General features: G+C 36.8%; 1 long non-coding RNA gene across 3 annotated transcripts in view; it reads right to left on the reverse strand.

Annotated features, from left to right (window-relative positions):
- The window catches only part of LOC103887644, a 107499-nt gene extending 97239 nt beyond the window's left edge, over positions 1-10260 (reverse strand). For all 3 annotated transcript variants that reach the window (XR_004176941.1, XR_004176940.1, XR_001906507.3), the window contains exons 1-2: positions 9753-10260; positions 9565-9641 (exon numbers count right to left, since the gene is read on the reverse strand). This is a non-coding gene — a long non-coding RNA (uncharacterized LOC103887644). The remainder of the gene's footprint in view (positions 1-9564; positions 9642-9752) is intronic.
- Positions 10261-10512: the final 252 nt, after the last annotated feature.

A 10512-nucleotide genomic window follows, 5' to 3' on the forward strand; every position in this document is an offset into this window, starting at 1 on the left:
ATGCAGAAAAAGCATTTGATAAAATCCAACCTCTCTTCATGATGAAAACTCTCAGTGAATTAGATATAAAAGAAACACACCTCAACACAAGAAGACCAAATATGAAATACCTACAACTAACATCAGCCTACCTGGAGAAAGTTGAAAGCCTCTCCTCTAAGAGCTGGAGAAAAACAAGAGTGGAGAAAACAAAACTTTCACTACTTTTATTCAGCATAGTACTAGAAGTCCTAGCCAGAGCTATTAGGCAAGAGAAAGAAACAAAGGATATCTAAATTGGAAAGAAGAAAATCAAATTGTCACTATTTGCAGATGACATGATCTTATATTTAGAAAATACATAAAGACTTCACCCCTGCCCCCCCCGCCCACACACACTGTTAGAACTAATAAATGAATTAAATAAAGTTACAGGGTACAAAATCAACATACAACAATTAGTAATGTTTCTATACCTCAATAGCAAAAAAGTCTGAAAAAGAATTCAAGAAAACAATCATACACTGATTTTGTATCCTCAAAGTTTGCTGAAGTTGTTTATCAGATCTTGGAGCCTTTGGGCAGAGACTATGGGGTTTTCTAGGTATAGAACCATATCTTCTGGAAATATAGTCTGACTTTCTCTCTTCCTATTTAGAAGCCCTTTCTTTCTCTTGCCTGATTGCTCTGGGTAAGATTTCTAGAGCTATGTTGGAATTAGATCTAGGAGTGGTGACAGTGGTCAGCTTTGTCTTTTTTCAGTTCTCAAGGGGAATGCTTCCAGGTTTTGCTCATTTAGTATGATGTTACTTGTATCATAAATGGCTGTTATTATTGTGAGGAGATATGTTCCTTCAATGCCTAGTTTGTTGAGAGTTTTTAGCATAAAAAATATTGAATTTTATTGCCAGTCTTTTCTGCATCTATTGAGATGATCATGTAGTTTTGTTTTTAGCTGTATTTATGTGGCAAATCACATTTGTTGATTGGTATATGTTGAACCACCTTGCATCTCAGGAATGAAGCCTACTTCATCATGGTGGACTAGCTTTTCAATATGCTGCTTGATTTGGTTTGCTAGGATTTTTTTTTGAGGATTTTTGCATGTATGTTTATTAGAGATGTTGGCATGAAGTTTCTTTTTTTTGTTATTGTTGTCTCTCTGCCAGGTTTTGGTATCAGAATGATGCTGGCCTCACAGAATGAGTTAGGGAGGAGTCCCTCTTCCTTAGTTTTTTTGAATAGTTTTAGAAGGATTGGTACCAGCTCTTCTTCGTATGTCTGGCAGAATCTGACTGTGAATCTGTTTGATCCAAGGCTTTTTCTGGTAGGTAGGCTTCTTATAACTGATTAAATTTCAGAATTCATTACTGATCTGTTCAGGGTTTAAATATCTTCCTGATTCAATCTTGGGAGGTGGTATGTTTCCAGGATTTTATCCATTTTTTTGTCGATCTTCTAGCCTGTATGCATTGATGTGTTTGTAATAGTCTCCAATGGCTTTTTGTATTTCTATGATGTTGGTGGTGATGTCCCCTTTGTAATTTTTGATCATGTTTATCTAAATGTTATTTTTGTTCTTGATTAATCTAGCTAGTGGCCTATCAATGTTATTTATGGTTTTGAAGAACCATTTTTTTATTTTATTGATCTTCTCTATGGTTTTGCACATCAATTTTGTTTATTTCAGCTCTAATTTTGTTTTTATTTTCTTCTGCTAGTTTCAGAATTGGGTTGCTCTTGTTTTCCTAGTTCCTCTAGGTATGATGTTATGTTGTGAATTTGAGATCTTTCTAACATTTTTATGTGGGAGTTTAGTGGTATAAGCTTTCCTATAACACTGCTTTAGCTGTGTCCCAGAGATTCTGATATATTCTATCTCTGTTTTCATTAGTTTCAAAGAATTTCTTGATTCCTGTCTTATTGTTTACCCAAAAGTCATTCAGGAGCAGATTATTTAATTTGCATTTAATTGTATAGTTTTGAGGGATCTTCTTGGTATTCAATTATATTTTTACTGTGTTGCATTCTGAGAGTGCGGTTGCCATGATTCTAGTATTTTTAAAAAAATTATTGAGAATTGCTTTAGGACTGAGCATGTGCTTGATTTTACAGTATGTGCCAAGTGCAAATGAAAAGAATGTATACTAAGTTGTCTAGGGGAGTGTTCTGTATATGGCTGTTAGGTCCATTTAGTCAGGTCTCAAGTTTAGGTCCCAAAAATGTTTTATAGTTTTCTGCCTCGACAGTCTGTCTAGTACTGTCAGTAGGGCATTGAAGTCTCCTATTATTTCGTGGTTTGTAAACTTTCTTCATTTGTCTCTAAGAACTTGTTTTATAGATTTTGGTGCTCCAGTGTTCTGTGCAAATATATTTAGGATCATAAAGTCTTCTTGTTGAGTTGAACCCTTTATCATTATGTAATGCCATTCTTTGTCCTTTTTGATGACCATTGGTTTAAAGTCAGTTTTGTCCGAAATTAGAATAGCGACCCCTGCTTTCTTTTTTCTTTTCTATTTGTTTGATAGAGCTTTCTCCATCCCTTTACTTTGAGTCTATGGGTGTTATTGCATGTGAGATTGGTCTCTTGAAGACATTGTACAGTTAAGTCTTGCTTCTTTTTCCAGCCTGCCTCTATGTGTCTTTTAAGTGGGATGTTTAGCCCGTTTATGTTCAAGGTTAATATGTACATGTGCAGATTTGATCCTGTCATTATGTTGTTAGCTAATTGTTATGTAGACTTGATTGTGTAGTTGCTTTGCAGTGTCAATGATCTCTGTACTTCTGTATGTTTTGTAGTGGCTGGTAATGTTTTTTGTTTCCATGTTTAGCACTGCTTTAGGACCTCTTGTAAGGGATATTTGGAGATAACAAATTTCCTTAGCATTTGCTTGTCTGAAAAAAAATTATTTCTCCTTTTACTTATGAAACTTAGTTTGGCTGGATATAAAATTCTTGGTTATAATTTCTTTTTTTAAAGATCCTGAATCCTGCATATCATTCTCTTCTAGTTTGTAGGGTTTCTGCTGAAAGGTCCACTGTTAGCCCAATGAAGTTCTCTTTGTAGATGACCTGCCCCTTTTCTCTAGCTGCCTTTAATATATTTCTTTCTACTCTCTACTTCTATGGGACCTGGACCCTGGAGAATCTGATAACTGTTTGTCTTGGGGATGGTCATCTTGTATAATACCTTGCAGAAGTTCTCTGAATTTCCTAAATTTGAATTTTGATTTTTCTAGTGATGTTGAGAAAATGTTCGTAAACATTATCCTCAGATATGCTTTTCATGTTGCTTGCTCTCTCTCTGTCTCTTTCAGGGACACAAATGAATGGCAGGTTTGGTCTCTTTACATAATCCCTTATTTCTTAAAGGTTTTCTTCATTCTTTTCTACTCTTTTTTCTTCATTTTTGTCTGAGTTGATTTGAGTAACTGGTCTTTGAGCTCTGAAACTCTTTCCTCAGCTTTGTCTATTCTGCTGTTAATATTTTCAATTACCTTATTTCAGCTCTTGAATCATTTTCTTGGGTTCCCTAGATTCCTTAAATCGGGTTTCAACTTTCTCCTGAATCTTGATGAACTTCATTACCATTGAGATTTTGAATTCTTGTCTGTCTTTTTAGCCATTTTTGTTTGGCTAGAAACCATTGTTGGGGAGCCATTGTGGTCATAAGGAGTAAGGAGACACTCTGGGTTTTTGAATTGCCAAAGTTCTTGTGCTTTTTCTTTCTTATCTGGTGATGTGCCCTTAACTGTGGTGTAATTTGAATATAGTCAATTTGCTTCATTTCTGGATATTTTCAGAACACTAAGGCTTTGTGCAGGATCTTTATTTGTGGCTACTGCAGCACTACTCACAATAGCCAAGATATGGAAACAATGTAACTATCCATCGATAGGTAAATGAATTTTTTAAATCTAGTACATATACATAATGAAATATTATTTGGCTATAAAAAGAATGAAATTCTGTCATTTGCAATGAGCCTGGAGGACATTATGTTAATTGAAATAGGCCAGCACAGAAGATAAGTATCCCATGTTGTCACTCATATGTTAGAGCTAAAAAAGTAGATCCCAGAGAAGTAGAGAGTAGAATAGTGGTCACCAGAGGCTGGGAAGGGTAGGAGGAAAGGATGGGAAGAAGTTGGTTAATGGGTACAAAATTATAGTTAGATAAGTTATAATGTTCTGTAGCATAGGAGGGTGACTATAGTTAACCATAATTTATTGTATATTTTAATATAGCTAGAAGAGAGGATTTTGAATGTTCTGAGCACAAAGACATGATAAATATTTGAGGTGATGGTTATGCCAATTGCTCTTATTTGATTATTACACACTGTAGACATGTATTGAAATGTCAGATGTATCCCATATACATATGCAATTATTATGTATCAGTTTAAAAAATCTCAAGCCTGTCTCCTTTTCTGGCTATTTAAGCCATTTGAAACTATTTTGGGAAGGCTCCCTTGCTCTTTGAAAAAACACCTCATTATAGAAAATATTTTCATAACCTCTTGGGGGGCGATGTGTGTGTGTGTGTGCATGCATGTGTGACATCATTGGTCTTGACATCCAAATCAAATTTTGGGCAGGGATTCATCCTGTTTCTATAGGGTGGCAATTAACACCATCCTAATGTAAGATGTTAACATTAGGGAAAACTGGGTGGTGGGTATTCAGGAATTCTCTTTCTTTGCAATTTTTCTGTAAATCTAAAACTGCTCTAAAAGTTTATTTTTAAAAAGTCATTGCATGATAGTTCAAGATGACACAGGTATAAAATAACTCTGTCTTTGGGGTCCATGACGACTTCTAGGTGAGTCTGTTTCTTCAAGAAACCATGTAATTTTGCCAGAAAACTGTTTGCCTAGGCATAAGTAAGATTAAGTTTAAGCCAAATTTCACTGTAGAGTAAATTGGGTTTCCTGGTGATTTACTTTCATTAGACAATTTTATTTTAGCAAAGCAGATAATAGATTTGTATTTTTTTTCTGAATCAGTCATGGAGATGGCAATTTTAGAGAAATGGTTACCCCTTGCATAGCCATTGCACTTTGATCTGAAATAGTAATAACCTTATGATTATTGCTCCAAAATGTCTAAAACATAACTCATAAAACACACTTGATTTGTGCTGGCTTTATAAAGGGCATGTGTAGTTCAGAGCAGAAGTCTAATTATTAGACTGAATAAATTGCTTTCATGACACATTACTTATATTTCTAATAGTACCTATGTATTTGCAGCTTGTATAATAATAAGGTAATCTTACACACTAATACCCGGAGAAGTACTAAGCCCCTTCTCGGCATTATCCACTTTAATCCTCACAGTACATCAGAGAGGGGTACACTGGTTTTTAAATGAGAAAACTAAAGCCTAGTAGAGGCTAAGGAACTTGCTTAAGGTCTCTCAGATCATAAGCCACAAAGCTGGATTCAATTCTAGATCTGTATGACTGTAGACCCTGAGCTTTCCCCAGTAGAGTATAGCACTTGTTATTTACACACCAATGTCCCTCAACTAGGCTTGAATTCCTTAGGAGTGAGAACTGTGTTTTATTCATTTTTGGATCCCCAGATGTAATTTAGACCCACACCTGAAAAAATCTACACTATATTTATTCTTCCTTTTCCTTTAATACATAAGTTTGGTTACTCAATCACATATAAGAATAATCCTCTTAATTGTTTTTAGCTGCTCAAGTAATCATAATTATTATGGGGAATTAATACAGACAGAATACTTTGCTTACAGAATTATATAGAAGAAAAAACTCATTCTTGATGGTATATGCTACTGAAATTCAGTTGTGTTGTTGCCCTAAATTATAGCTTAGCAATCACTTTTTCCTCTGCTGGGAAAGCCATTCTTGACCTGCTTCCAAAAACTCCGGTAGAGGACAGCATACAAGAGCTCTTGTGAGAAAGCATGCAACATTATTATTGTTTGTCTCTGGATTCTGGATTATGATCTTGCTACCTAAAATATAAGCCCCTTAAAATTGCTGTTAGATACCAGATAGCTCTCCATTATGAAGCAGTGTAGTATGTAATAACGATTTTATAAGTTAAAATATTTCTATATCAAGAGCCATCAGGTTAACATAACGAGAACTATATGTCAGGTTCTGTGGAATTGTTTGTACTCTATCCTGATAAAATGAATCTGGCATGAAGTACTATTCTTTCTTTGTCTGAATAAGTGCTTTATCATCACAGGTATGATGTGGATTAGATCTTGCTCTCTTAACATAATCAAAAGAAGACACTTTCTTTGTTGCAGCTAGTAATGTTCTAAGTGATGTGCTGCTTTAGATTTGTGGAGGCCTTTCAAACAAATCCAGGTCATGTTCTTTTGTCTGTGGGTTCTCTCTCTGGCTTTGCATAGGGTGGAAAGTCATTGCAATTCTTTCATCAAATTGAATTAAATTGCTTAAGTCTTTGTAACCTGTATGAACTCAGATATCCTTGTGCAATTACAGTGTTCAATATTCAGGACTCACAATAAGGAAAGTACCTGGTTTGAACGGGAGCTAGGTCATGAGGGAGCAGTGCAGGCATGAAGCTAAAAGCCCCCATTTCTAGTCTTTGTTCTGCTGCTAGCTCACTCTGTGACCCTGGTCAAGGCCTTTTACTTCTTGGAGAACTGGATTCCTCTTATGTAAAGTGGGGAAGGTGGTGCAGGTGATCTCTGAACATAATATTTTATAGCTTTAGAATGGCATTGTAGGCGTGAAGTTCTTCTCATATGGTCTGCAAGAACTTTATACTCTGATTTCCTTAATAATAAGTCTGAATTTCTGTAGTTCTGAGTTCTGGAGGTAACACAATTGTCTGAAAATAATTTATGTCCTTAGATTTCAATTTGGGGAGATTTATATTAGGAAAAAATGTTTAATTTGGTCTTGTTTACAATTTTCATGGAAGTATATAAATAATAAAAGGAAATCAATAGCAAAAAGGTCTGTGAATCTATTAGGTTCAACTCCTTCCCCCCAAAAATTTTTGGCTCAATGAAGAGTCTACCTATTTACTTAGTTGATTTTCTGCCGCTGAAAAACATTTTAAGGCTGTTGCTCAACTACTGCTTCCACAAGTGCCTGTTTTGGAGGTGTATCTTGGGTTCTTTATTCCCTGACTTGAAGAAATAGATTTACCTGATGAAAGGGCGTCATAGAAAGCACCAGACTGTGACATGGGTGTGGGAGTATCATAGAGGTAAGGGTAAGGGGAGTTGGATAAATGAGTGATTAGAAAGGATTTTGGAGGTGCTAATGGGATTTGAAAGTGAGCTTTTATTCAAGATAGGGGAATAGTAAATCAAATTTTTATCTTTGACTATGTCCTTGGGTAGGCAATAGTCTGGACAGGTACAGCTAACTCTCAGCCTGAGGAATTCCAGAGCATTCTGGCATTTCTGCCCAACTAAACACAAGTAGTGTTACTGTCAATGATAAAGAGATAAAAGAGTTCTCCTCCTTCTTCCAAGACTTAGAACATGCTTTAATGCTATGGAAAGCTGGGAAACTGAACACAGTTGTAAATGTTAAAATTATAATGGCTGACATTTATCAAGAATTTTCTGAGCTCTTGGAACTGTGCTAAATTCCTTTTGTGTATTATCTCATTTCATTTATGTATTCATTCATATTTATTCAATATTTATTCAACAGCTACATGCCAGACACACTTTTGATACTTAGAACATAGGAATGAACAAAATATAAGAAATCCCTTTTTTTCATGGACTTTATACACAAGTCAAGTACCCATTAATATAAGGGTGAAGAGGGACATACAATAAATATATTTCTAAGTTATATAATACATAAAGTGATGGAAAGTACTTGAAGAAATTAGAATTCGAAAGTTAGGAAATATTGCATATGTCAATATATACACATAATTTTAAATATGGTGGCTAGGGAAGTCCTGATTGAGAAGTTGACATTGGAATCAAAGGCTGAAGGAGGTAAGGAAGCAAGCCAAGCAAACATCTGGGGGAAGAGACTTCCAGGCAAAGGGAAAAGCAACTGCAAAGATCCAAAGGAAGAACTGTGCTGTATGGTTAAGAAATAGTGGGGAGACCAGTGTGGCTGCAGCAGCAAGGGTATTAGGATAGTATCATAGGAAATAAGGTCATAGAAGAAGGGGTCAGATAATGATGCGGTTTGGGGGGAGATGATGAACAGATTTTGAAGGTATTTCTGTTTGAAGAGGGTTTTGAACAGAGAAATGTCATGATCTGGCTTAAGTCTTCACAGTAATGCAATGAATGCTGTGCTGATAATAGATTGTTTGGATACATAGGTGGAAGCTCAGAAATCAGTTAGGAAATTATTGCAAGAATCCAGATGAGAGTGTCAGGGTGGTTGCAATGAGGTTGTAAAACGTGGCCAGGTTCATATCTTTAAAGGTAGAAACTACAAGATTTGCTGACATTTTGGATATTTGATATGAGAAATAACAATGTGTTAGGGATGATTTCAAGGCGTCTGGCACAAGAAACCATAAGGCTTTTGTCTTGAGGACAGGTAAAATGAAATTTTAGTATACTGAGATGAGGAAGTCAGTAGATGGAGCGGTTTAGGAAAGAGGGGAAATCAGGAGTTTGGTTTTGTATATTTCAAATTTGAAATGTTTATAATGTATCTAATTAGAGATTTCCAGTAGGCAGTTCTATATGCAAATTATTTAATCCTTTCAACAACCATAGGAGGTATGTTTTATAATTATTCTGATCACAGAGGGGGCATGTAATTAATATCTTGATTACAGATGTTCTAGGGCACATAGATAGCAAGCGGCTGAGTAGCCATTTGAATCCAGGCACCCTGAGTCCAGAGCCATGTTACTCAGCCTGTAGATTTGCTGTCTCTCTCAGCCATCTTAATCAAACTCCCAACATGCTTTTTTGTAGAAATTGACAAGATGATTCATAAACTTATATGGAAATGCAAAGGTCTTAGATTAGCAAAAACAATTTTGAAAAAGAATAAAGTTAGACGAATCTTACCACCTAATAGTACAATAAAAGCCATAGTAGACAACATGATATTTGTGTAAGGAGAAACAGCAACAACATTTTTTGAAAGCCTATAAATAGAGACACATACGCAATCAATTGATTTTTAACAAGTTTCAAGGTAATTCAATAGCAAAAGCTTTGTATTTTTAATAAATAGTGCTGAAACAACTGGACATCCATATGCAAAACCCCTCACAATCTCTATTTTATGCCATATAAAAATTAATTTGAAATATATTACAAACCTAAACATAGGAGTGGAAACAACAAAAATTCCAGAAGAAAACAGGAGACTATCTTTGTGAACTTTGGGTAGCCATAATTTTTGACAGAACATAAAAGCACTAAATATTAGAAATATAATTTAGGCTTTTCTAGTAAAATTCAAATCACCTGCTCATCAAAAGGAACTGTTAAGAAAATAAAAAGAGGAAAAAATGGCAAATAGGAGGCAGGGTTAACTTGCAGCTCCCACTTGGACAGATGGAGCAGTGAGTGGAGACTCACGCTGTGAACTTTGGCTTCAAAAACTACTGCAGGAACATACCAGGAAAGCTGAGAGGATCCGCAGGCCCTTCAAAGGAAGCGGATTGCTGCTGTAGGCCCCTGGAGACAGCCAAAACACTGTGAGTATAAAAAGGGTGAAAGCATGAAACGGGAGTCGTCCGCCCTGGAATACACACCCTCACTGGGGACCCTCAAAGTCCAGATCACAGGAGTATAATGTGACCTTACCTGGAGTTGAGAGAAACTTAAAGAGCCAAGCAAAATACAGAGGTAGAAGAAGCAGCGGGAAGAGTCCTGCGGGCACTCTTGGTCCCCAGGGAAGTTATTTCCAACTTTGTCTCACAGGGGTCCTTGGGGAGGACTGACAGAGAAACTGGGAAAAAAACACAGGGAGAAGAAAACTTCTAGCCGTATTTTGTTACAATGTTGACAGAACGTGAAGTTCCTGGACAGAACCTGGGGGAGGGGTGGATAGCCAGTGCAGGCACAGCACAGAAGTTGCAGCAGACACAGGGAGGCACGAAACTTGAAAGCCCTGCTTGCTTTCTCAGCCAGGAGACTGGTAACCTGGGCCAGATTCTCCGTCCTGCACGCCTACTGCCTGGAGATAAACTCAGTGCTGTTGGGTGGGGCAGTAGGAATGAGACTAGCCTTTTGAGCTGCATGGGAGCAGGGTGAGGCCTGTAACTGCTGGCTTTTCCCCACTTCCCTGGAGACCTGTATGACAGCAGATGCAGTCATAATTTCCCTGTGAACATAACTCCACTGGTCTGAGAACCACACCTCTATCCCGCACAGCAGCCTCAGCAAGACCGACCCAAAGAGAGTCTGAGTTCAGACATGCCTAACCCCGCACCCACCATGGGCACATAGACCAATGGAACAGAATAGAGAACCCAGAAATAAAGCCAAATACTTACAGCCAACTGATCTTTGACCAAACAAACAAAACAAACAAAAACATAACGTGGGGAAAGGACACCCTATT

This window comes from Papio anubis, chromosome 11 (assembly GCF_008728515.1).
Source record: "Papio anubis isolate 15944 chromosome 11, Panubis1.0, whole genome shotgun sequence".
Classification (NCBI taxonomy): domain Eukaryota; kingdom Metazoa; phylum Chordata; class Mammalia; order Primates; family Cercopithecidae; genus Papio; species Papio anubis.